The sequence below is a fragment of the Coregonus lavaretus genome (assembly GCF_964263955.1).
Source record: "Coregonus lavaretus genome assembly, chromosome: 4".
In the NCBI taxonomy this organism is placed as follows: Eukaryota; Metazoa; Chordata; class Actinopteri; order Salmoniformes; family Salmonidae; genus Coregonus; species Coregonus lavaretus.
In genome coordinates, this window is record NC_139991.1 from 351,436 (window position 1) to 376,939 (window position 25,504).

Genomic DNA, 25,504 nt, shown 5'->3' on the forward strand with positions numbered 1-25,504 from the left:
CACAATTTATGTTCTCCTATCTCGGAAATTATAACAATGGACATATTAACAGCATATTTAATGCAATTATGCGTGCGACACAGCACTTCATCTTAATTGCCTATTCTGCTAATTGATGTAGAACAGTAAAAGGGGAACAGCTGAATTACACACATTAATTTGTCATCCTCCACTCTATTTTCATTTTGTGCTATGACCCTCTCTCCAAGGTAACACACCTAATGGTTTTTGGGCTGAGGAGCCAGGGGGATATTTGGAGGAGGCTGAGAGCTGGAGGGGAGGTTGGGAGGCTTGGGAGGAGGCTTGGGAGGAGGCTTGGGTACATGTCCACTCAACCACGGTCTGGTCCTGCTGCTGTTTACTCAGCTGTAGGCTTTCTCTCTCTCTCTGTCCAGTCTGAGGGCACAGGAACAGGTCGCTAAATATTTCATTTCCCAAGTAAAACACGCTTCCCCTCTTCAGTTAAAACAAGAAACAGATCACAGTGATGAATGTGCAATCAGCCTGATTAACTCATTATTAGACGTCCAACTGGATCCTCCGAAGGGAAATGAGGGCAAGGCAGAAAATATTGTTTATGTCCCAGGCATACTTGTTGCCAGCTGGGTGTGTGGAGCTGTGAAACTCTGCGGAGCTGTGCTGTGAAGGCTTGAAATATGAATATGTGTCGTGTCAGGTCAGGGGTTTTTCCCAGATACACCTCGGAAGAGGGATGTTTAGGATTTGTGATGGGATGCTGTAGGTGTTGGGACTGTGATATAGTAGCTGACTCATTCTCTCCCTCCCTTAGTTTACCTCTCGCTGTGCTCTCTTTTCCTCTCTCTCTGTTTGGCTCGCTCTCTTCCTTCCCCTCTTTGCTGACCCTTGGATTACCAGCAGATGGAGCTGCAGTCTCTTAACAATCACCCTACAAGAGGATGAACAAGACAACACATGCTGCATCCGCTCTCTCCTGCGCTCCCGCTCACACACACACCGCACGCTTTATTTATTAAAAAAAAGGAGTCCGGCATAGTTCCTGTGTTGAAGCAAATGTTTGTTGAAATAAGTGGAGATTTCCTGGTTTTCTTTAGTAGGAAAAAAGGATGAAAAAAGGAAGGTTTCTTTATTGGTTGAGCTCAGGGTGTTCTGTGATTACACTACTTTCACTCTGCTGTGTTCTTTTTTTTTTTACTCTGTTCAGATAATGTTTTCTGTTCCAGTTACAGAGAGGGTGCCTGCCGGTGGGCTGTGTGTGGCTCTGTGTAGGGGCTTACTCTGATGGAACGGAACGTAGCTAGTAGGATGTTCTGCATGGGCTAAAGATCAGAGCTCTGTAGAGCGGCTGGGCTGAGTGGCATTATGGATGTAAGTAAGAGCAGCACTGACTTACATTTTTATAAGCACACAGAAGAGAGGTGTCTGGGCTGAGGAGAGAGGAGAGCATGCTGGTTGCTCAGATTAAGGGTTAGTGATTAAGCTGAAGATGGACTGTGACTGCATCAGGCCATCAGCCACTGGGCCTTGTTGTCAGATGGAACATAGATGCTGTTTAGCTAGGATTTGTCATGTTGTGAAATATTTAACATAGTATTGTAATAATCATATTATCAATTATATCTTATTTTTAATTTATGTTAATTGTTGAAATATTTGCTATTTTCATAAAATAATTAAGTTACATTTGTTATATCCTTACTTGTATGACTTTTATGTCTGTTTTAAATTGTTGTGACACAGTTTCAATTTTCTTGTAGAGTAATTTGTCTGTACCCTGTAAGGGTGAGGTAGGTCTGTTCAGTGCAGAGCAGAGAGGGCATAGCGTGTAAGCCATTGAGAACAGGAATGTGAAAGAGCATTATTGCTCACACTTGATGTGAATGGAAGGGGGTTGAAGAAATGACAGCGGTACAGTGGGTGGTAGGGCCTCAGTGCAGCCTGGGAGGAAATGGAATGAGAAAGTGCAGTCAGGCAGACCACTCATTCAGCATGACAAATGGGAAAGGCCAAGGGGATACCTGATACCATACTGTGGGCTAGCTGCATGCACCTGCCTGGCCAGACTCCATGTGCATACCACTGGAAGTAATGTTAAAGCTAATAATAGTAATAGTAAAAATGCTGTTTAATTGGTGATATTAGGAAATAGTTGTTGTTGTTGCAATAATAATATCAATAATAACAAATATACTTTTAAAGTTGTGAATATTCGATTCAAAAGTATTTTCAAATGTACTTGAATTGAAATTGATACATTTATATTTCATTGTGTATGTTCCATTGAAAGGGGGTTCTGCAAAGAAAATAAGTGATTCAACTTATGTAACTGTTACGTATGTTACAGTTACTGTATCATCATTTGAAGATCTTCACATATATATCCCTGTTGTACAGTAACTTGATTAAGTACGTTTATTTACGTATTCTTTATATTTTCAGGTAAATATAAGTGTAAAAGAGTAATATTTTATTGTAAATGTTATTGTAAATGTATAAGTATGAAATTAACAATCATACATCAATAATATTGTTAGTTTACCACTCAAGATATGTTAATAAGTTAAGGAAATATAGGCCATTTTAGTATAATTGCTGTGTAAAAAAATATGGAAATATCAAATTCACAATAACACAGGACATATGGTTTTCTATTTGTTTAATCAAGAAAAATATGATAAACACATTCTCTAAGTTATCGAAAGGCAGACTTTCCTCTCTCCAGCAGAATTACAGTATCCATGTCAGAGTGCTGCTGATGAGTGCGATGATTACATGTTAGACTGTGGAAACAAAACATCACAGTATTTGTATGTACAGTACACCTCCCGTGACATACTTTGATTGGCTTGGCTTTCCTCAGTAGCTACTTCAGATCTAGGTTACATCTAGGAGTACACTGATCTACTGTCCTGTCTGTCTATGCATAACAAGATTATTGTCACCAAGTTTCTGCTGTGGATTTGGGTTGCTGTTTTGTATTCGATTCATCAGTTAACAGTACTTGATTTATCTGTTAATATAATTATTAAACATAGGATTATGAAGATTAAAATAAAGCAGATTTGGATTAGGCTGTGAAATAAATCCTCATGATTTATGCTAATGCTGTTTAGAGTTCAGATTCTGCCATTGCAGGGTGGGGCTCTGAAGAGCAGTCATGTGCCTCTATATTTCTCTACTGATACACCTACTATCATATGAAATATGATATCAAAGAAAAAATTTAAGCAAGGATACCTGCTTTATCTGTTTTATTTTCGGCCAGCTCAGCTTTGCTCAGCTCTGCTTAAACAGACAGGCATTAATGAGCACACAAAGAGTTAATGACTCTGTTTCTACAGACAGACAGGATGTCACAAGCCACATGTCATGAGGTTTACATCTAAATTAACTCATATACCAAATTCCACTGGCATATTAAATCTATGGGAGCTGTCTAGAATTGGAAGGGACAGGGAGTTCAATAATCCAATTGTAGGACAGGACGCAGCGAGAGACATAGTGGAGAGGATGAGAGGTGGTCTGTATGTCTCTCTGTCTACACAATTAGTTCAGCTTGGCTCGACAGAATGTGTTTCACCAACCCTGATATGGTCACTCTGGCTGGGGTGGTCAGTGAGGAGTACTCCCCCTCCTCTCTCACATCCAGGCAGATAAACTGTGGTCACTAACACTCACACTGGTCAGTCAGTCAGTCGGTGGCGTCAGGGTGCATGCAGCGTGTCGTAAAAATACTCAATCTGGTCTCCCATTTCTGTGTTTAGATTGGGCAGGGGAATGACCGCAGACTGACAGTAGAAGGCCCTGCTCTCTCTGCCCAAAGGACAAGAATAATGGTCTGTTTTCTCTGGACAAATACATTACCTCATTCTCCCAATTTCATGTCAATATGGTTTTTCGGGGGTGCACGTTCCATAGAATAGAATAGAGAACATCCTAGAATATGAACAGCATGTTAACTTTATAGAGGTGTTTATAATTATTTTACTCGTATTGTGAGTGTTTATTATACAGTTAATTGTAGATAAACAGAATAATGCATATTTATATAATGCATGGATGTGGATTAGACTGAATAGGAGTGAAAATAATATTTAAAGTATGACATTAACAAAAAGATAAATGACATTGACAATACACATTACATTCATATGTATTCATTGTTTTGTATTTCACTATAAATATAGAATCAATATTTAAGGGTTGAACTGAACATACACATATTTGACAATCACCAACCTTGGAATCAAATTATTCAGACATGACAAGAGTGGATGTCAGTTTGTTTTTGTGTCAGTCAGTGTGTCTGTGTGTGTAGACGCCCACACTGTTGTTAGAATAAGTGTGCTAATGCTTGCTTGTGTGTGTGTGTGTGTGTGTGTGTGTGTGTGTGTGTGTGTGTGTGTGTGTGTGTGTGTGTACCAGTATATTCTATCTAGGCATGGGGTTGTAATGAGTTAGTTCCTCCTCACCCCAGGGTGCTGCTGTGAGACAGGACACTGCCCCATGGTTTCTAGTTGGCTTTGTTATGTGAGTTGTGTTGAGTGGTGTTGCATGGTCCTGTGGAGTGGAGCTCTGTAGATCCAGTATTTACAGAACAGTGACCAGGGTAGTGTTCTGCAGAGCAGAGTAGATGGAGTGGGGGAAGTGCTGTGTTACACCTTGCTGATACAGCAGAGCACAGGTAGAGCACCTGTCTAGTAGTGAACACCCCTCCCAAAGAGAATCACACCCAAGGAGTCCATAGGCACACTGCTACGTTTAGTCTTTCACAAAGTAGTTGGAAAATGCACATTAGCACTGGCTGTCTCTGGCAGTTTTATTTCATTTTAGCTGTTCCCAATTTGCTTTTTATTTATTTTAAATATTATATTATTGAACTGAAAAAAAGCTAACAACACAAAGTCTGCTTAGTTTTGTGCTGACGTTTGTAAAGGAAATTGGACAACCACGGATAATAATGAGATGTGCAGGAAAGTGTCAACAGTTTGCAAAGAATAAATGTTATTTATTTCTAACCTTGTATCCCAATTGACTAAACCTTTACATATCAATTGCATGATATATTGTAGCCATACCATTAGATGAAAGTCAAACAGAAATAGACAGTTATTGTACTATTTTAAAAGTCCTGAATTTAGTGTTTGTTGAACCATAGCAAATAACATCTAAAAATAAAATATATGCTTGCCATATTTATTGTAGTAAATAAATCTGGTTTCTAACATTTCAGTCGGAATGCCACTTAAAATCGAGGGTCTCTCTACCTTGCAACTTTATTTTGAAAATAATATGGTGTGGCGGCCTTTCATTGCTCTAGTCTGTTTCACATTTTCAGACTTGTTTGTATATGGCTGCTTCTCAAAGTCGGGGCAATATTCCTGGCCTGTTTACGACTGTATTTACATGCATTCTCTCACTGTGGTCATATTGTGTTTCAGTACCTCTGGCAGCCAAGTTTTACTGAAATAACTACCGGTGAGTTACATTACTTTTTATTCCAACGCAACACAAGCATCTGGGCTAATCACATATTAGTCAGGATCATTCTCTCTCTGAGAAAGAAAAGTGGCATTTGTAAACAAATCTATGATTTCATTGGATTGCATAGTACGGTATCACAAGTGTTAAAAAAAACCCAACAACAACAATATGAGTAATATGATTTGTCAAATACAATCAAATCAAAATGTAAATGTAACTTCTTTGGGTTCCCTTTGGCTCTGCAATAACATTATAGTGGGGTAATCAATGAGTTGCTGACCAAATCACTAGGATTTATCACTTGGGTTCAATGTGGACAAAAACTTGATTCTATTTCACAACCTATATTTTCTGAGAAACATACAGTACCAGTGAAAAGTTTGGACACACCTACTCATTCCAGGGTTTTTCTTAATTTTGACTTTTTCTACATTGTAGAATAACAGTGAAGACATCAAAACTATGAAATAACACATATGGAATCATGTAGTAACCAAAAAAGTAATAAACAAATCAAAATATATTTTATATTTGAGATTCTTCAAAGTAACCACCCATTGCCTTGATGACAGCTTTGCACACTCTTGGCATTCTCTCAACCAGCTTCATGAGGTAGTCACCTGGAATGCATTTCAATTAACAGGTGTGCCTTGTTAAAAGTTAATTTGTGGAATTTCTTTCATTCTTAATGCGTTTGAGACAATCAGTTGTGTTGTGACAAGGTATGTGTGGTTTACAGAAGATAGCCCTATTTGGTAAAAGACCAAGTCAATATTATGGAAAGAACAGCTCAAATAAGCAAAGAGAAATGACAGTCCATCATTACTTTAAGACATGAAGATCAGTCAATCTGGACATTTTCAAGGACTTTGAAAGTTTCTTCAAATGCATTCGCAGAAACCATCAAGCGCTATGATGAAACTGGCTCTCATGAGGACCGCCACAGGAAAGGAAGACCCAGAGTTACCTCTGCTGCAGAGGATAAGTTCATTAGAGTTAACTGCACCTCAGATTGCAGCCCAAATAAATGCTTAACAGAGTTCAAGTAACAGACACATCTCAACATCAACTGTTCAGAGGAGACTGCGTGAATCAGGCCTTCATGGTCGAATTGCTGCAAAGAAACCACTACTGAACGACACCAATAAGAAGAAGAGACTCGCTTGGACCAAGAAACTTGAGCAATGGACATTAGACCAGTGGAAATCTGTCCTTTGGTCTGATGAGTCCAAATTTGAGATTTTTGTTTCCAACCGCCGTGTCTTTGTGAGACGCAGAGTGAACCGCGAAGCATGGAGAAGGAGGTGTGATGGTATGGGGGTGCTTTGCTGGTGACACTGTCAGTGATTTATAAAGAATTCAAGGCACACTTAACCACAGCATTCTGCAGCGATACACCATCCCATCTGGTTTGCGCTTAGTGGGACTATCATTTGTTTTTCAACAGGACAATGACCCAAAAGACACCTCCAGGCTGTGTAAGGGCTATTTGATCAACAAGAGTGATGGAGTGTTGCATCAGATGACCTGGCCTACACAATCACCCGACCTCAACCCAATTGAGATGGTTTGGACTGCAGAGTGAAGGAAATGCAGGCAACAAGTGCTCAGCATATGTGGGAACTCCTTCAAGACTGTTGGAAAAGCATTCCTCGTGAAGCTAGTTGAGAGAATGTCAAGAGTGTACAAAGCTGTCATCAAGGCAAAAGGTGGCTACTTTGAAGAAACTCAAATATAAAATATATTTTTATTTGTTTAACACTTTTTTGGTTACTACATGATTCCATATGTGTTATTTCATAGTTTTGATGTCTTCACTATTATTCTACAATGTAAAAAATAGTAAAAATAAAGAAAAACCCTGGAATGAGTAGGTGTGTCCAAACTTTTGACTGGTACTGTATATATATATATATAGTGGGGTAATCAACGAGTTCTAGCAGAGAGCAGAGAGTCCTCATCCTATGCATACATATATAGTTGTGTATATGTATATAGTTAAATAAATAGTTAACTGAAATTACAAAATTATACATTGGTTTCCTTACCATGCAAGCAGTCTATGGTCAAGTTATGACAGCAATCCATGTTTGATTTAGTTTCCCTGGCACTGTTTCCACATGCTAACGTTTTAGTAATTGGAACGATGTTAGCATTTTTCGCACATCATGTCCAAATCATCCGAAATTATATACAATTGATTGTGAAACTTAACAAAGTCACTTATAGAGGTTTTGAAAATGATGCGCGGAAAATGCTAAAATTGGTCCCATGACTTGAATGGGTTTCGTGCCACAAATGCTAAAACATTAGAATGTGGAAGTAGTGCCGGGGAAACTAAACCAAAGCATGGATTGCTGTCATACCTTGTCCATAGACTGCTTACAGGGTAAGGAAACCAATATGTCATTTTGTAATTTGTGTGAATTATCCCTTTAACTTTAACATTTTGTTTTCGCCAGACCCATTTTGTGTTTCTGTTCTACGAGAACTTTCAAATGTCATTCGCAGATCCAAACTAGAGATAGATTTATGTATTGATGATAAGCAGGAGATTGTATTTGGCTCATCCCGTGGTTGGCATGTGTTCAGTGGTGCATTACATTACATGTACTGTCTAGCAGAGTCATATGAGGCCATTGGTTAAAGCATGTTTATCCCATGTATGACGAGGTCAGGGACATCTGTTGTTCTGATGATCAACAGAGCAAACAATATGTTTTGAATTAAGATTATATGTGTTGAAAAAGCCTTATCTTTCTTATTTACAAAATCTATATTGACTTAAATATGCTTTGTAGATTAAAGTAGATTAGTTAATCTGCTGGTCTCCCCCATGTTGTCTCTGAGCTACAAGGGGGAGAGGAGTTATAATAATCCAGAGATATAATCCTATGATTCTTTCAAGCTTTTTTGTGTTGTTAAATGCCAGGCATTTGTGTTGATTTAATATCATCCTAATCTGCTTTAGCTGCTGGTCGGTCGCTGTCTAGCATTAGAGCAGACTGGATTTAGCCTATTCCATGCATAGCCTTTAAAACTCTGACGGGGCATGAGGGCAAGAGAATAGCATAGAAATAAATGAAGCCAGATAGCAACTCCAACTAAAAACGTTAGTGACTGACCATCCATTATTGCTAACAGAAACCTAAATGCTATTGTCGTACACCATGATGTGCTCAGTAATTATTAGGGAACTAATCTGTGTTATTGACCATCCATTTTTCGAAAGTTTGGGACTATAAGGTTATATCTGCTTTTTGTAAAATGTGTATTACTGACATAGCATTGTTCTGTTCAATGTTCTCTACCTATATAATACTCCAAAAACCCAATTCATGTTAAGTTCTAAAGAATACAAGATAAAAATCGCTGACAATTTTAAACCAATGAGGGTTCGGCACTTTAAAGCCAATTATCTCAGAACCATCTTTTTTTGCAAATAGAACCTTATAGTCCCAAGCTCTCGAATTGCTAACAGAAACTTAAATGCTGGTGTCGTACTGATGTGCTCAGTAATTATTAGGGAACGAATCTGTGTTACAATACTGTAGATTTATCGTGTGCATGTCAAATCTGGATGTTTTACATGAATGCTTTGTTATTATCCTGTTTGGTTATTATCCTGTTTGATGTGATGCACGAATGTTGAGAATTGTGGATGCTGACTGAAACACGCCACTTGCATTGTAATCAGGTGACAATACATTGAAATGTCTTTAGAACACTCAATGGTTCTTCTTCTTCTTTCTGTGTCATGCTTTGATGACGCTGCTGATAATGAATCATGAAAAAAAAAGAAATACATTATTTCTATAGAATTAATCTTGTCATTAATGTGTATTAAAATTCTATGAGGTACATGAATTGTGTGTAGCTAAGTCTTATTCTTGTCTCTTATCCAGGAGGATAAGCAGCAAGAGCATACAACCTAGGCCATGAACTATGAGTGTTGCAGAGGGCAGCACCTGCGTGGGGATATGATTAAACAGGGACCTTTTAGGACGTATTGTTCAGTAAAAGGTTTAGCCAAACTAGCTGTACAGAATCCAACAGGTGGTTCTGGGAATCTGATTTAATAGGTATTTACTGTCATAGCTAGTTTAAAATAATTGAACTGTCATATAAAGCTTATCCTCATTATTTTCCAGTGCTATTTTTACTCTGCTGTTTATTGTAAGTAGATTCAGTTCCTGGAAGATCTCTTTACTGCCTCTGACTTGCATGTTCAATATTATTAGGTGCTATGAGTTCAGCCTGTGCTAAATCTGTTAATGCATAAGACCATAAGAGCCTCTTATGTTCCAGGCAGGTCGGGGTGAAGACACATCAGATTAATATTTGATCATGCAGAAGGGCCCTTAATCAGATCTGCTTATTCCCTCAGCTGAGTGCTCCCCAGCAATTATCATAATTGTTGCTGCTAAACACGCTTGTCTTTACGGCTGCCTGCCTGGCTGACTGGATGCCTGGCTGGTTGGGTGTGAGCGAGCCTAGCTACGTGCTCCGTGAGAAGGGGATTCCAGCACCAAACCCAATTAATGCTCAGAAAACGGACTGTTGGGCTGGGCTGCAGAGGGGAGGGGAGGGCCTATGGAGAGCCGAGGCTGGACTGGCCACGCCTGTTCCTGCCCACTATGAGCGCTGTGCCACAGAGTCTCCCTCCAGTCTCTCTACTATACCTCCTCCACTGTACCTCCTGGAGCTACCTGAAGCTCTAGAGGACATTCTCCTGTCTCAGTAATACCCTTCTCAGCTACGCCAAGAGCCTTGGTTTATAAGAGTGAAATCAAAGCTGCACATCACAAGGAAAATGACTATTAGGGACTAAAAATGTCTCTATTAAAATGCACAGCTTATAGATGTTCTCCAGGCCGCCAGAGTGGGCCTGCTTGCCTGACTGCACAGTTCATCCTGCCTCAGTTCCCACTCTCTGCTTCCTCACCCCTGCCTCTCTCTTGCTCTCTCTCTCTCTTGGTCGCCATCCTTGTCTGTCTCTTGTCAAGCTCTCAATCTCTCTTCTGTGTCCTGTACTTGTTTTTAATGTTTATGTAAGCCTTATGTTTCCCTTGCAGTAATATGGAAAGAAAGACAGGATTTGGCATTAACACTTAAAAGTATGATTTATTTTAAATTCGTGTATTGTTATGAAATGATTACTTATGCTTGAATGAACACATATTTTAATGAATGAATAATTATTTTATATCTTATATTTAATAAACAATGTTTAATAAAAAATATACTTGTTTCAAAGCGGCAGGCGGCAGGCGAGGTGAGTAGTCATGCTGTACTTCGCTCCGCAGGTAATATGACACATTACATTACAATGGAACGATTTGATTAGTGTAATGTTAGCAAGCTACATAGTTGTATTTGTATCAAAGATAAAGGTGTAGTATAGAGAAACTATCGAGGTTAGCTAGCCAGCTACATTCGTTCGCAGCGACGCCGTTTTTCAAACAAAGTCAACACCGCAGCCATTGCTAGCTAGCCAACACTACCAGCTAGCAGTACTGTAGCAACTAAATACAATATAATTTTAGCCAGCTACATTCGTTCGCAGCGACGCCGTTTTTCAAACAAAGTCAACACCACAGCCATTGCTAGCTAGCCAACACTACCAGCTAGCAGTACTGTAGCAGCTAAATACAATATAATTTTAGTCAATGAGAATTTTGCAACATAAAGCTTCCCTTTCTGAACATTCGAGATGTGTAGTCCACTTGTGTAGCTAGCATGACTGACTTTGTGCTAGCTAGCCAACGTTTAATTATTGCTGCGTTATGAAAGGAACTAGACACGGACACGAATTATCTGTTTGGTGTGTTAACACACTATTGGTAGTTTGTTGTAACCAAGTATTGGTGCTAAACCGTGTGTTATTGGATGCTAGCATGCTAGTTAGCTATGGCGTCATAGGATACGGTGCCCTGGGCGGTTTTCATGGAAGAATACTGTACCAAGTTAGCTAGCTGAATAAAGTAAGTTAGAGTCTATTCCTAGAAACATTGAACTGCTGTAGTTTACAACAATTATAATTTCTAAAGTGGAAGTTGGAAGAGTTATATTTGGGTGTTTCAGTGAAACAATTATAGTTTCTGAGGTGGAAGTTGGGAGAGTTATATTTGGGAGTTGTGGTGAGGGAGGCCCCGCTCTCTCCTTTCCCAGATGTTTAGTTCATTTCATTCCGATCTCCTCTGCATTATTGTAGCCATTTGCTGCAGCCTGTCAACTATGCCTCTGCCTATCCCTGTTCTCTCCTCTCCGCACAGGCTACACAAACGCCTCACACCGCGTGGCTGCTGCCTCTCTAACCTGGTGGTCCCTGCACGCACCACCCACCTGGAGTTCCAGGTCTCAGGCAGCCTCTGGAACTGCCGTTCTGCTGCCAACAAGGCAGAGTTCATCCCAGCCTATGCTACCCTCCAGTCCCTCGACTTCTTGGCGCTGACGGAAACATGGATTACCACTGAAAACACTGCTACTCCTACTGCTCTCTCCTCGTCTGACCATGTGTTCTCGCATACCCCGAGAGCATCTGGTCAGCGGGGTGGTGGCACAGGAATCCTCATCTCTCCCAAGTGGACATTCTCAATTTTTCCCCTAACCCATCTGTCTATCTCCTCATTTGAATTCCATGCTGTCACAGTCACTAGCCCATTTAAGCTTAATATCCTTGTCATCTATCGCCCTCCAGGTTCCCTTGGAGAGTTCATCAATGAGCTTGACGCCTTGATAAGTTTCTTTCCTGAGGATGGCTCACCCCTCACAGTTCTGGGGGATTTCAACCTCCCTACGTCTACATTTGACTCATTTCTCTCTGCCTCCTTCTTTCCACTCCTCTCCTCTTTTGACCTCACCCTCTCACCGTCCCCCCCTACTCACAAGGCAGGCAATACGCTTGACCTCATCTTTACTAGATGCTGTTCTTCTACTAATCTCACTGCAACTCCCCTCCAAGTCTCCGACCACTACTTTGTATCCTTTTCTCTCTCGCTCTCCTCCAACACTACTCACTCTGCCCCTACACAGATGGTAATGCGCCGCCGCAACCTTCGCTCTCTCTCTCCCGCTACTCTCTCCTCTTCCATCCTATCATCTCTTCCCTATGCTCAATCCTTCTCCCTCCAATCTCCTGATTCTGCCTCCTCAACCCTCCTCTCCTCCCTTTCTGCATCCTTTGACTCTCTATGTCCCCTATCCTCCCGGCCGGCTCGGTCCTCCCCTCCAGCTGCGTGGCTTGATGACTCATTGCGAGCTCACAGAACAGAGCTCTGGGCAGCTGAGCGGAAATGGAAGAAAACTAGACTCCCTGCGGACCTGGCATCTTTTCACTCCCTCCTCTCTACATTTTCTTCATCTGTTTCTGCTGCTAAGGCCACTTTCTACCACTCTAAATTCCAAGCATCTGCCTCTAACCCTAGGAAGCTCTTTGCCACATTCTCCTCCCTGCTGAATCCTCCTACCCCCCCCCCCCCCCCCCCCCCCCTCCCTCTCTGTGGATGACTTCGTCAACCACTTTGAAAAGAAGGTTGACGACATCCGATCCTCGTTTGTTAAGTCAAATGACACTGCTGGTCCTGCTCACACTGCCCTACCCTATGCTTTGACTTCTTTCTCCCCTCTTTCTCCAGATAGAATCTTGCGACTTGTGACTGCAGGCCGCCCAACAACCTGCCCGCTTGACCCTATCCCCTCCTCTCTTCTCCAGACCATCTCCGGTGACCTTCTCCCCTACCTCACCTCGCTGATCAACTCATCCTTGACCACTGGCTATGTCCCTTCCGTCTTCAAGAGAGCGAGAGTTGCACCCCTTCTCAAAAAACCAACACTCTATCCCTCTGATGTCAGCAACTACAGACCAGTATCCCTTCTTTCTTTTCTTTCCAAAACTATTGAGCGTGCCGTCTTTAGCCAACTCTCTTGCTATCTCTCTCAGAATGACCTTCTTGATCCAAACCAGTCAGGTTTCAAGACTGGTCATTCAACTGAGACTGCTCTTCTCTGTGTCACGGAGGCTCTCCGCACTGCTAAAGCTAACTCTCTCTCCTCTGCTCTTGTCCTTCTAGACCTGTCTGCTGCCTTTGATACTGTGAACCATCAGATCCTCCTCTCCACCCTCTCCGAGCTGGGCATCTCCGGCGCGGCTCACTCTTGGATTGCGTCCTACCTGACCGGTCGCTCCTACCAAGTGGCGTGGCGAGAAGCTGTCTCCGCACCACGTGCTCTCACCACTGGTGTCCCCCAGGGCTCAGTTCTAGGCCCTCTCCTATTCTCGCTATATACCAAGTCACTTGGCTCTGTCATATCCTCACATGGCCTCTCCTATCATTGCTACGCTGACGATACACAACTAATCTTCTCCTTTCCCCCTTCTGATAACCAGGTGGCGAATCGCGTCTCTGCATGTCTGGCAGACATATCAGTATGGATGACGGATCACCACCTCAAGCTGAACCTTGGCAAGACGGAGCTGCTCTTCCTCCCGGGGAAGGACTGCTCGTTCCATGATCTCGCCATCACGGTTGACAACTCCGTTGTGTCCTCCTCCCAGAGTGCGAAGAGCCTTGGCGTGACCCTGGACAACACCCTGTCGTTCTCCGCTAACATCAAGGCGGTGACCCGATCATGTAGGTTCATGCTCTACAACATTCAGAGAGTACGACCCTGCCTTACACAGGAAGCGGCACAGGTCCTAATCCAGGCACTTGTCATCTCCCGTCTGGATTACTGCAACTCGCTGTTGGCTGGGCTCCCTGCCTGTGCCATTAAACCCCTACAACTCATCCAGAATGCCGCAGCCCGTCTGGTGTTCAACCTTCCCAAGTTCTCTCACGTCACCCCGCTCCTCCGCACACTCCATTGGCTTCCAGTTGAAGCTCTCATCTGTTACAAGACCATGGTGCTTGCCTATGGAGCTGTGAGGGGAACGGCACCTCCGTACCTTCAGGCTCTGATCAGTCCCTACACCCAAACGAGGGCATTGCGTTCATCCACCTCTGGCCTGCTGGCTCCCCTTCCTCTGCGGAAGCATAGTTCCCGCTCAGCCCAGTCAAAACTGTTCGCTGCTCTGGCACCCCAATGGTGGAACAAGCTCCCTCATGACGCCAGGACAGCGGAGTCACTCACCACCTTCCGGAGACATTTGAAACCCCACCTCTTTAAGGAATACCTGGGATAGGATAAAGTAATCCTTCTACCCCCCCCCCCCCAAAAAAAAAATAAAAAAATAAAAAATAAAATAAAAAATAAAAAATAAAAATTGTAAAGTGGTTATCCCACTGGCTATAAGGTGAATGCACCAATTTGTAAGTCGCTCTGGATAAGAGCGTCTGCTAAATGACGTAAATGTAAAATGTAAAGGTATACAGGAGATTATAATTTACCTTACTGTATACCTTCTAACTGAAACTCTGACATAGTCAAGATGCCACCCAACTGTACCCCCACTGGGAATAGTGTGGGCAACATCCCCTCATGTCTTCCAGCTGGAGAGGAGGGTAGGCGGCAAAACACAAGCCCCCTCCTTTGTTATAGGATCAGTAGGGTAGATATGAATTCAGCCCATCGGTATGTGGAACTCTCAGCACTCACGGTTCCCGAAAGTCATACTCAGGCAGAAGTGTACAGTGGCTTGCGAAAGTATTTACCCCCCTTGGCATTTTTCCTATTTTGTTGCCTTACAACCTGGAATTAAAATGGATTTTTGGGGGGTTTGTATCATTTGATTTACACAACATGCCTACCACTTTGAAGATTCAAAATATGTTTTATTGTGAAACAAACAAGAAATAAGACAAAAAAACAGAAAACTTGAGCCTGCATAACTATTTACCCCCCCAAAGTCAATACTTTGTAGAGACAACTTTTGCAGCAATTACAGCTGCAAGTCTCTTGGGGTATGTCTCTATAAGCTTGGCACATCTAGCCACTGGGATTTTTGCCCATTCTTCAAGGAAAAACTGCTCCACCTCCTTCAAGTTGGATGGGTTCCGCTGGTGTACAGCAATCTTTAAGTCATACCACAGATTATCAATTGGATTGAGGTCTGGGCTTTGACTAGGCCATTCCTGCTGGAAGGTGAACCTCTGTCCCAGTCTCAAATCTCTGGAAGACTTAAACAGGTTTCCCTCAAGAATTTCCCTGTATTTAGTGCCATCCATCATTCCTTCAATTCTGACCAGTTTCCCAGTCCCTTCCGAAGGAAAACATCACCACAGCATGATACTGCCACCACCATGCTTCACTGTGGGGATGGTGTTCTCGGGGTGATGAGAGGTGTTGGGTTTACGCCAGACATGGAGTTTTCCTTGATGGCCAAAAAGCTCAATTTTAGTCTCATCTGACCAGAGTACCTTCTTCCATATGTTTGGATACTCCAATATCTGCTGTGGAGCTTTGCAGCTCCTTCAGGGTTATCTTTTGTCTCTTTGTTGCCTCTCTGATTAATGCCGTCCTTGCCTGGTCCGTGAGTTTTGGTGGGCGGCTCTCTCTTGGCAGGTTTGTTGTGGTGCCATATTCTTTCCATTTTTTAATAATGGATTTAATGGTGCTCCGTGTGATGTTCAAAGCTTCTGATATGTTTTTTATAACCCAACCCTGATCTGTACTTCTCCACAACTTTGTCCCTGACCTGCTTGGAAAGCTCCTTGGTCTTCATGGTGTCGCTTGCTTGGTGGTGCCCCTTGCTTAGTGGTGTTGCAGACTCTGGGGCCTTTCAGAACAGGTGTATATATACTGAGATCATGTGACAGATCATGTGACACTTAGATTGCACACAGGTGGACTTTATTTAACTAATTATGTGACTTCTGAATGTAATTGGTTGCACCAGATCTTATTTAGGTCTTCATAGCAAAGGGGGTGAATACATATGCACGCACCACTTTTCCTTTATTTCTTTTTTATAATGTTTTGATTTTTTTTGTCCATTACATGAAATCCAAATAAAAATCAATTTAAATTACGCCAAGGGGGATGAATACTTTTGCAAGGCACTGTACCTGTCCATGTCATTACACACTGTAGGCAGTACTGTCAAACAGGGGAGGGAGGGCTCACAGGCTCACACACACACAGGACACAGGACACACACGCACACACACACACACGCACACACACACACACACGCGCGCGCGCACACACACACACACACACACACACACACACACACACACACACACACACACACACACACACACACACACACACACACACACACACACACACACACACACACACACACACACACACACACACACACACACACACACAGGACACAGCACAGGCTCACACACACACAGGACACAGACTCACACACATACAGGACACACACAGCACACAAGACACACAGAAAACAGGACACACACATATGCACACACACACAACAGTACACATCTAGCCCAACATGTGTGCCTCAGCTGTCAGATAAGGAGAATGCTGCTACAGTCTCCTCCATACTGCTGGTGATAGGATGGGTATGAATGAGGAGCTCTCATCGATCCAGTGTGTGACGTCGTTAGTCCCCAAAATGTACTGGTTATTTGTAGCTGTGTTTTGGTTTTCAAGACAGTAACAGTGCGTCTGAAGGTACTTGTGTAGGTAGAATGGTTAATTGTCACATCATTGCAGTTTTACAAGTCGGTCTAATAGAGTTTGAAATGTGAAAACTAACCACTACACTGACTTTCCTATACTTCTCCCCATCGTTTTTTTAAACTCTCTCCGATCAATAAGGTGTCCGCTAAGCAGTTTGTCATAAACATGTCCTCAGAATAAATGAGTATTTTGGACTGAGTGTTGTCTGTATGAAAGCCATCTATCGTTCTGAAGGCATGCCACTGTGTGGAGGAAACACTGGAGAGAGATCGTATCCCATTAATCTGGGCTGACTGGCTGCAAATTGCATCTTTGTAATGAGTATTAGGTGTGCATCTACATGAATTAAAGCTGAATGAGCAGCTGATTGATCACATACTCCCAAATGATGCTCCTCCCGTGATCATTATTGTTTAAAAGTGACTTTATCATATCAGGATGATTAAAAACCAGGCTCTGGAGGGAGAGGGAGAAAAAAGAAACATGAACCAAGAAATTTGACTCAGTATTTGAATGATTTGTCTGGTATTGGCTAGAAGCTGCAATGTATTCCCAGTTCCAGTTCTTCTTGTGGATTTTAATGTAAAATTAAGAGCTGAACAGAGGCAGGAATGATGGCTGTTTGCTTACCAGTGTTAAACATCTGATTCGTGGAGATACAGTACAGTAGGCTATGTCAATCCTTTGGCATTCAGGTCAAAGTCCATCTCACTACCTGTGTGGTCTGTCCCCTGTTTCTCTACTTGGTCTTCGTGTATCTTTTCCCGTTTCCCAATGAACTCCCCCTCCCCTTTGAGACCTCAGACTGGACACTGCTAAGCCCTCTGACCCATGCCCAGTCTGGTTGGTGTTCCATTCTAAACATGGACACCATCCGTCTAGCCAGCGGATAATCTGAAAGCAGTATGCATTTAACAACTCCATACCAGATTCAGAAACCACACATTCAGTTAACAGACCGCTGGAAGGATTATTTTTTGGAGGAATCTGGCAACATGAAAGGGTCTGTAAGGGTAAACGGAGTGCACAGGGTTTGTTTGAAGTCGCAGCCAAAAAGTTCAGGTGTTATTATAGACACTGAGGCATTTATGCGGTCTAAACTATATGTCTGGAGTCGCCTACACAATGCTGCTACACACAACCCCATGCCAGGTATTCACTTACTTCATAAAGTAGAGTGAAACGGCAGGCAGCTGAATTGGTTCAGTTTGAGTCACTTACATAAAATGTTGATTGTTCAGAGCTCAGAACTCCCCAGTTTTGTACAGTATGACTAGAGCACTGTGACATCACATCGGAACAGCTGGACAGAACACATTATCTGTTCCCAAGTTCCAAACATTCATCCACCGCGCAATTACTACATTCTGAAACTTCGAAAGTAGCTTTTTATCAGTGATTGCTACAATTGTTACAAAATGGGCACTGTAATTTTCCAGAGTTGGATTTGGCACATGTGGGGTGTAGAAGACCTTATTTAGTAAAGATCCGACTGAAGAGAGAGTCGTCACCTTGTTTCTCGGCATATTTACTGTACCTGGACACGATAATGTTCCACTATAATGTCTTTGTGGTAATTATTCTGCCAAGCACCCTGTTGGGGTAATTATACTAAAAACCCTAATTAGCTGCAGCATCAAGCTGTAAACCCCTAAAGCCCCAGTATCCCTCCTCTTTCCTCACCTCACCTTGGGTCGGAGTTGTACTCATCTTGACATTTCAACCTCATACCTTACCTTGCAGTGTACTGAGGTGTACAATACAAATACATTGAGTTGCCTGAGGTTAGTAGAGTTAAACTAAACTAAAGCAAATTGTGTTCTTAAGGTATTAGATGTAATGATGCAAAAACAAGTATTTGCAGCCAGAAATGTCTTTGTTAATGCATTGTTCAAGAAATTAGATATCAATATCATATATTTTTCATTTTATTTTTGCTCTGCCCCTACAGAGCTGTATATGGTTTGCAGGAATGTACAGACAGAGTGATGCTTGAATGTTTTACTCCAAATGTTTACAGAAAAGTCGTAAAAAATGGGCATAGTAAATGCATTGGTAATTTTTCTCCTCTCACCTTATTACAACAGTAGAGAATTTAGAAATAGTGATTAAGTCTTCCCCCTGCCTGCATTAATTCACCTTAAATTATTCAGAGGTAAGGCTTCTTATTCAGCATACTGTGTGTTTTCCTGTGACAAAGCTTGCCCAGCACTAATAGTTTCACTGTGTCTGCCGTTTTATGACTGACATAGCAATAAGCAGATTGTACAGATATTTATGCCGTCTGCAGCTCGGAGAGATAATTAAAGTATATAAATTAATCAAGTGCAATTAATTAGAGGCTTTATGTTCACAGCAGTACATCTTTGCATGTATAATTTATATTTATTGATCTGTTTGGTTTCATTAGCCTATGTGATAACACTGGAAATGCATTAGAGGGGAAAATGCACAATTAGCATGGTGCAAGGTCTGCTCGTAATTGATAGATTAGCGCTCGTTCCCCGCAGATATAAAGCTGTGTAAACTGTCATAAGCAGTTACAATCGATGACTGATATTTCGCACCATATCTCCACGTTGATTAATGTTGTTTTTGAAAGCAGCCCACACGCTTAATGGGAGGCTGATAGGCATGCAGAATTTACTGTTTAATCAGCCTAAAGAATTTATTGCGGTCAGTTCCTCCGTAGCCTGGGAGTGTGTGTTGTTGGTTGGTTGAAATGTATGATTGGTCTCTATAAGTGCTATGCTGATGTTATTTGCTCCAGTCAGCAACCAATATGGCTGAAGCATTAAGAGCTTTGTGCTTCCCAGCTGATTTTTCATTGACTCTGCTGCCATCGTTCATCACCGGCCTGTTTCTCTCAACTCTGCACTACGACTATCTGACTGAGGAGAGAGGAACCAGGCTAGATAGTCAATAGTCATCCCCACTGTTTTCACTGCATTCACACAGTTTCTTTCTGCAGTACAATCACTATTTATATAATTTTTTTTGTTCAGTAACAGTGAGGAAGCAACTAGAAAGACCCAGAGGGGTCAAAATACATATATATTATTTTGCTATTATCTTATTATGAGGTGTAGTCATCATTGAATTACAGAGATGGCATGTAGATTGACCCACAGAGGACATATCCACATACAGAATGACAGTATCTAGTTCTCTTGACCCAATGCTTGTGTTTCACTGACCCCGCCAACCTTCTCTATGTCCAGAAGGTGCTACCTTGACAACTGGAAGGAGGATAAATTACAGTGCTGCTCTACACTACTCATTTTCCTAACTGAGCGGGGTTAAAAAGGTTCCATCTCCCCTTCTGGGATTGATTATGTGTTTATTGATAAAGAATTACCGGGCCCCATTGTGGTCCTCCAAAATACCCTCATGCTTAAAATGCACTTCCTCTCCTCATAGCCTACTTCTGTTCTGCCTTCTCAGGCCTCAGTCACAATAGCCTCACAATATTATTGTAAACAATTTCATCATAAAGATGGAATCATCTACAAAGAGTAGCTCCTATTTGGTGTAATTACATATTTTTAGTGTGTTGTTTGGTATAGTGACATATTTGAAGGCGCTGTCATGGCGTGTTGCGTCAATGATCATTAATGTGGCTTGAAAACAGAATGACAGTAAATAGGAAGTGTGTTTATGGGCACCACATGTTGTTCACTGAGACCAGCTTCTGTTTCTTCCCGGGGTTTAGTGTGAAGGAGTATCATTTTCTCTCTCTTGGAGAGATGAGCCTCTTCTATACCTTAGATACCCAACCTTGTCATTGTCACCCTGCTTTATTGTATGACAGGGACTGGAGCAGGTTAGGACAGGATATGCAGTTTGGAAGTGAACCCTTTTATGTATTAGACAGTATGCCGGCCCATTGGGGTTTCTTTGCCTGGCTACCCAAACACAGCGCCACGCCCACGGACGTTAGTTTCTTCTCCGCAATGAGTCTGGATCTGAGTACCTCCCCGACCCTTCACCGAATGCAAACACATTCGGGGACGTCTGATTGGTCCAGAAACCGATGGGTTGAGGCAGAGCTAGTACACACGTGGGTAAAGCAGTGGTTTGAAAATGTGTCATTGGCTTTGATACTCTGATTGGTTATAAACAATCCAATCACTTATAATGCCTCTTGTGCGGCCTCGTCACCACAAACGACTTCAGTGATGGCAGTCTCAGACTAAAGTATGTACCGAACGATAGAGCAGTGGAAGAATTTAGTTTGAGTCGTCAGGCTAGGGGTTTCTAAGCCCTGTTTTGCAGCTGGAAGCCAGACTTTTACATACATTTTTGCCCTGTGTCTCAGGCAATTTCCTCTCCCTCTGTCACTGTTAATGCTCACAGAAACACCACCCCCTGTTTCAGGTTGCAGGGCTGTGCTGTAGGAGAGGAAAGGGCTCTGTGCCGTATAGTGATCCACTCAGATTCTCAGTCTTTTGTACACCTGCTAGTTTCCTGTTACTTACAGCTAGTAGTCTATCCATTGTATAAATGATTAAGATTATGGATATTTTGCAGAACCAATGCAACAATATTTATGATTTGTTTTCTTCTTATAGTGATTTAGTTTCGTTTTTCACCTAGATGAAAGCGATTGTCATATTTTTAAATGTTAAAGCTAGCGGCAAAAAATGCTAAATTTGGAATTTGAGGCGAGCGAGTGTCTGAATAATGCAGAGACAGATCTGTAACAGAAACCATCTAACCTTCCCTCCTCCTCTCTCAAACCCATCTCTGAATCCAACCCTGAGATAGTAACAGCTGGAAATGTTTGTGTCTGGGCTCTTCTCTTTCTGATTCCCCCCGCCGTTCCTCTCACTGTGGTGGGGAAGGAGGGTGGGCTGGGCTGAGAGCAGAGTAGGGCCATATTGACACTGCTGGTGGACCGCCGTATCCCTTTAAACCCACTATGGGGGCTATCTGATTTCCCTGCAATGGATCCCCAGAGAGAGAGGCAGCTTCCATTTTTTCTTAACTTGTGTATAAGTAAACTGGCTGGGATAGGACCTGGCTAGGAGGTCAAATCAATCTCTGCTATTTATTACTTAGAAATGTGACACTACTTCTTAAATGCTCCCGTCCCCAGTGATTTAGCCCCGGGCCTGCGTTTTGTCTGCCCAGTGTGTATGCATGCCACGGAGACGACCGAGCCGGGTGCTTTACGACCGCTGCGGCCAAATTGTCTTTTTCTCTGTGACTTGCCTCGTGTAAACAAAGATGGGTTAATATGTTCTTTGATGACAGTTTTATGTAAAGGCTTTTAGGCGAGGAGTATGTATCATATTTACTGTAAATACACTTCAAGTACAAAGACAAGTTAATGCAGCATGAATTAGAAAGGATTGTAGTCACGAACAGGTCATATTTTTCAATAAAGTGCATAGAAATAAATATTATTGTTATCTTGCTAGTCCTAGATACACATCCACTTGTTTGTATTCTGTTGTACAGGCCAGTGTAGAGCACTGGGAAATGATACTGATTAGCCCTTTAAGAAGTGATGCAATCTGTATTTTTGTGGGAAGCAGCAGAGGTCTGTTTACTGCGTGACAATGTGATATTGTGCTCCTCATGCTGTCTTAATTGGAAACAGTCTCTCCTCACAAAAGGTGCACCAGGCCCTTGATTTTTGTAAGGCAATCTCACCCCTCCTCCCTCCTTCCCTTCCTCCTTCCCTCCCTCTCTTCTTCTCTCTCGCGGTAGAGCAGTGAAAACCCCTAAAGCATTTCCTTAATCCTCCGGAAGATCATGCTCTCCCACTAAATATGGTACCTGTGGACAAACAATAGATTTTTCCATAATAATAATGTTGAAGTGTTCATTATGAGTGTCTAATGGAGCTAGTGGACTAGGCCTGACCAGACACTCAGAGAAGCTCTCCTTTTGATCAGCAGCATGAGGTTAATCCATGGGAAGAAATAAAGGAGCTATAGGAGAGGGAGAGGGAGGGGAGAGGGAGGGGAGAGGGAGTATCAAACTGTGTTGAATTTACAGCCGAGAGGGCTCAGTAAAAGGATGATTTTTAGAGCCTCTCGCTGCGTATTGAAGGAAAGACTGTCTGACAAGTCATCAATGAGCCCTGGCGCTGTACTAAACTAATGAAAGCCGCATTTGATCTTCTCCGAAGAGGTTCAATACCACTCCTGCTATTATTTAAGTCCTCAGCTTCACCCAAACCTGTTTTCAGATCCACAGAAATCGTTAGATAGCGCCAGTGGAGTAAACTGTGTTTGTAAGTATCTGATGAGAGGAGGAAATATTTAAACAGGTCATAATGTATCCCTGCTGTATACATCTACTGGATACTTCCTTGTCTCTGGATATTTCTCTTTTCTTTTTATCCTAGGGCCATTTGGGAAAAAACATTGTCCGTGTTCTGATTATTACCTACATTTTCTAGTTTGTAATTTCCTTAACAAAAACGGACCAAGTGGGTAATGTAGAATGCATATGAAAACACAATTGAGTCATATTTTATTCAACCAGTCGGCAGAGTGCTGCATAGTCTTTGCTTGGTATGTTTGAAGGCGTTTCTCATATACCATTTATAAAATATAAATATTTTCTTAGTTGTGGTAAATCTAACGTACTACGTGTTGTCTTTTTACTCATAACTGATAGAAATGCAGTGATATCTCAAAACTTCTACACTAGGGTGTCTGTCAACCTTAAGTATACCATCATAAGGCTATTTTTATGCTGTGGCCTTGTCTATATTTCACCTTTTGTGCTTTGAGAGGAGGCCACCTGAAAGTCAGCAGATAAATTCTGCCCACAAAAATTGTATAATATTATCTTTTGTTTATAGATTTTCCAAAAACATTGAAGGCTACCAGTGCTGTATTATTTTCTCATTGAAGCAAAATGAAAATAATGGGCAGTTGTTGTATTTCTATTTGAGCTCAAACATTAAGAGGCCACCCCGACCGCACTGGAGAGACGAGCAGGAGGAAAGATTTGGTCTGAGTTGTTGCCAGGGAACGAGGCAATGCGTCATCTGCTAACTTCAATGCTGCAAGCAAAACAACCTCATCCCCGCACTTGAACTGGAGTGTTTCAAGGTTATGTTAACTGAAACATGTTGAAGTAATAATATAAACACAGTGATAACCGGCAGTTTGGAAGATTTCAATAATAAATCAGAGACCATAGAAGGCCTGACTGAAATTTGTGATGACATAGGATTGAGCAAAACAATTACTCTCTGCTTATAAACACAAGTGCTGCACATGGAATTCCTCATTTATGAAGACCCCCTCTCCGTCACTGTAAATAGATCATTGTAACCTCATTTGTAATGTCTCCATAACTTAAACCGCATACTCATGTGTCTCTTATGTCTCCCTCAAGTTTATGTATAACTGTTCATCCACTAAGCAGCATCGTCAGCTTGGCTCTATTCTGTGTAGGCTGTCCCAGTGTGTCCCAGTAGTGTCAGTTTAGGGCCAGAGCCTAGAAGCATGTCCAGGGCTAATGCCTATTGCCAAAAGCCCAGTTCAGGAGCTGAGTTGTAGCAGGAAAAGAGGGAGGGAGGGCCAGAGAGAGAGGGAGATATGGGTGGGAGAGCTGTCGCACATGTGATGAGAGAAGGATGTAGGGAGGGAGAGAGAGAGGGAGAAAGAGAGAGAAGGAGGTGGGGAGAGAGGGAGGGAGGTGAGGAGAGAGGGAGGGAGGGCGTTAGCTGCAGGCAGCTAGGGCCGTGCAAGGGTTAGGCCTGCTAATCCTCACATATATATTCTCCTAATTAATCCTGATTACCACTTTTTAATCGCCCTGCTCGGCCTGCCCTGAAATAAAGTGACACTTGCTAATGAATTAAACCTGCAATTTACAATTGCTCCACTATTCCCTCCGCTGGTTCCCACAGCCCTGTGTGTTAACGTTGGTCCCATGTGGCAGTAGCAGCCCCCCCAGTCAGTCAGTTAGACAGTTAGTTTAGTTCAGTGGCGTGTGGTGTGGTCTCACTTCACTCCCTGCTAGTTAACTGCTCAGCGTTTGGGTCACACCTGCACCCTTTTATAGGGACTGGGACTGGGAAATTATGGTGGTAGGGGTGTGAAGGGAGGGGAGTGGTCAGTCCACCCTCCTGCAGTTAGACCAATGAACTATAAAGGTGGAAATGAAGGTGTCAAATGTGAAATAGTTTCATAGATATTGTGAAACCCTGATGAAGGCAGCTTGTCAGAATTATTTCATGTATTGCATCAGAACTACAGTGTCTGGTTTTCTTCTTTTCCCAGACTTCCCAAGTCTTTGCTCTCGAGGATGAAACATTTAGTAGTCAGAGTATGTGCACAGAAAAAGTATATATTTGAGACCCTGACATTGAAAATGAAAATAATTTATAACGGTTTGTGTGACTCCTTGGCTTATTACCATTCAGAATGTGATCAGATCAGACCGACTGGTAAAGCCGTGTCAAATCCAA

General features: G+C 42.3%; 1 long non-coding RNA gene across 1 annotated transcript in view; it reads left to right on the forward strand.

Annotated features, from left to right (window-relative positions):
* Positions 1 to 1,096: 1,096 nt before the first annotated feature.
* The window catches only part of LOC311127836, a 48,499-nt gene continuing 24,091 nt past the window's right edge, over positions 1,097 to 25,504 (forward strand). Inside the window, exons 1-3 of the long non-coding RNA XR_014613149.1 lie at positions 1,097 to 1,347; positions 3,744 to 3,815; positions 5,421 to 5,457. This is a non-coding gene — a long non-coding RNA (uncharacterized lncRNA). The remainder of the gene's footprint in view (positions 1,348 to 3,743; positions 3,816 to 5,420; positions 5,458 to 25,504) is intronic.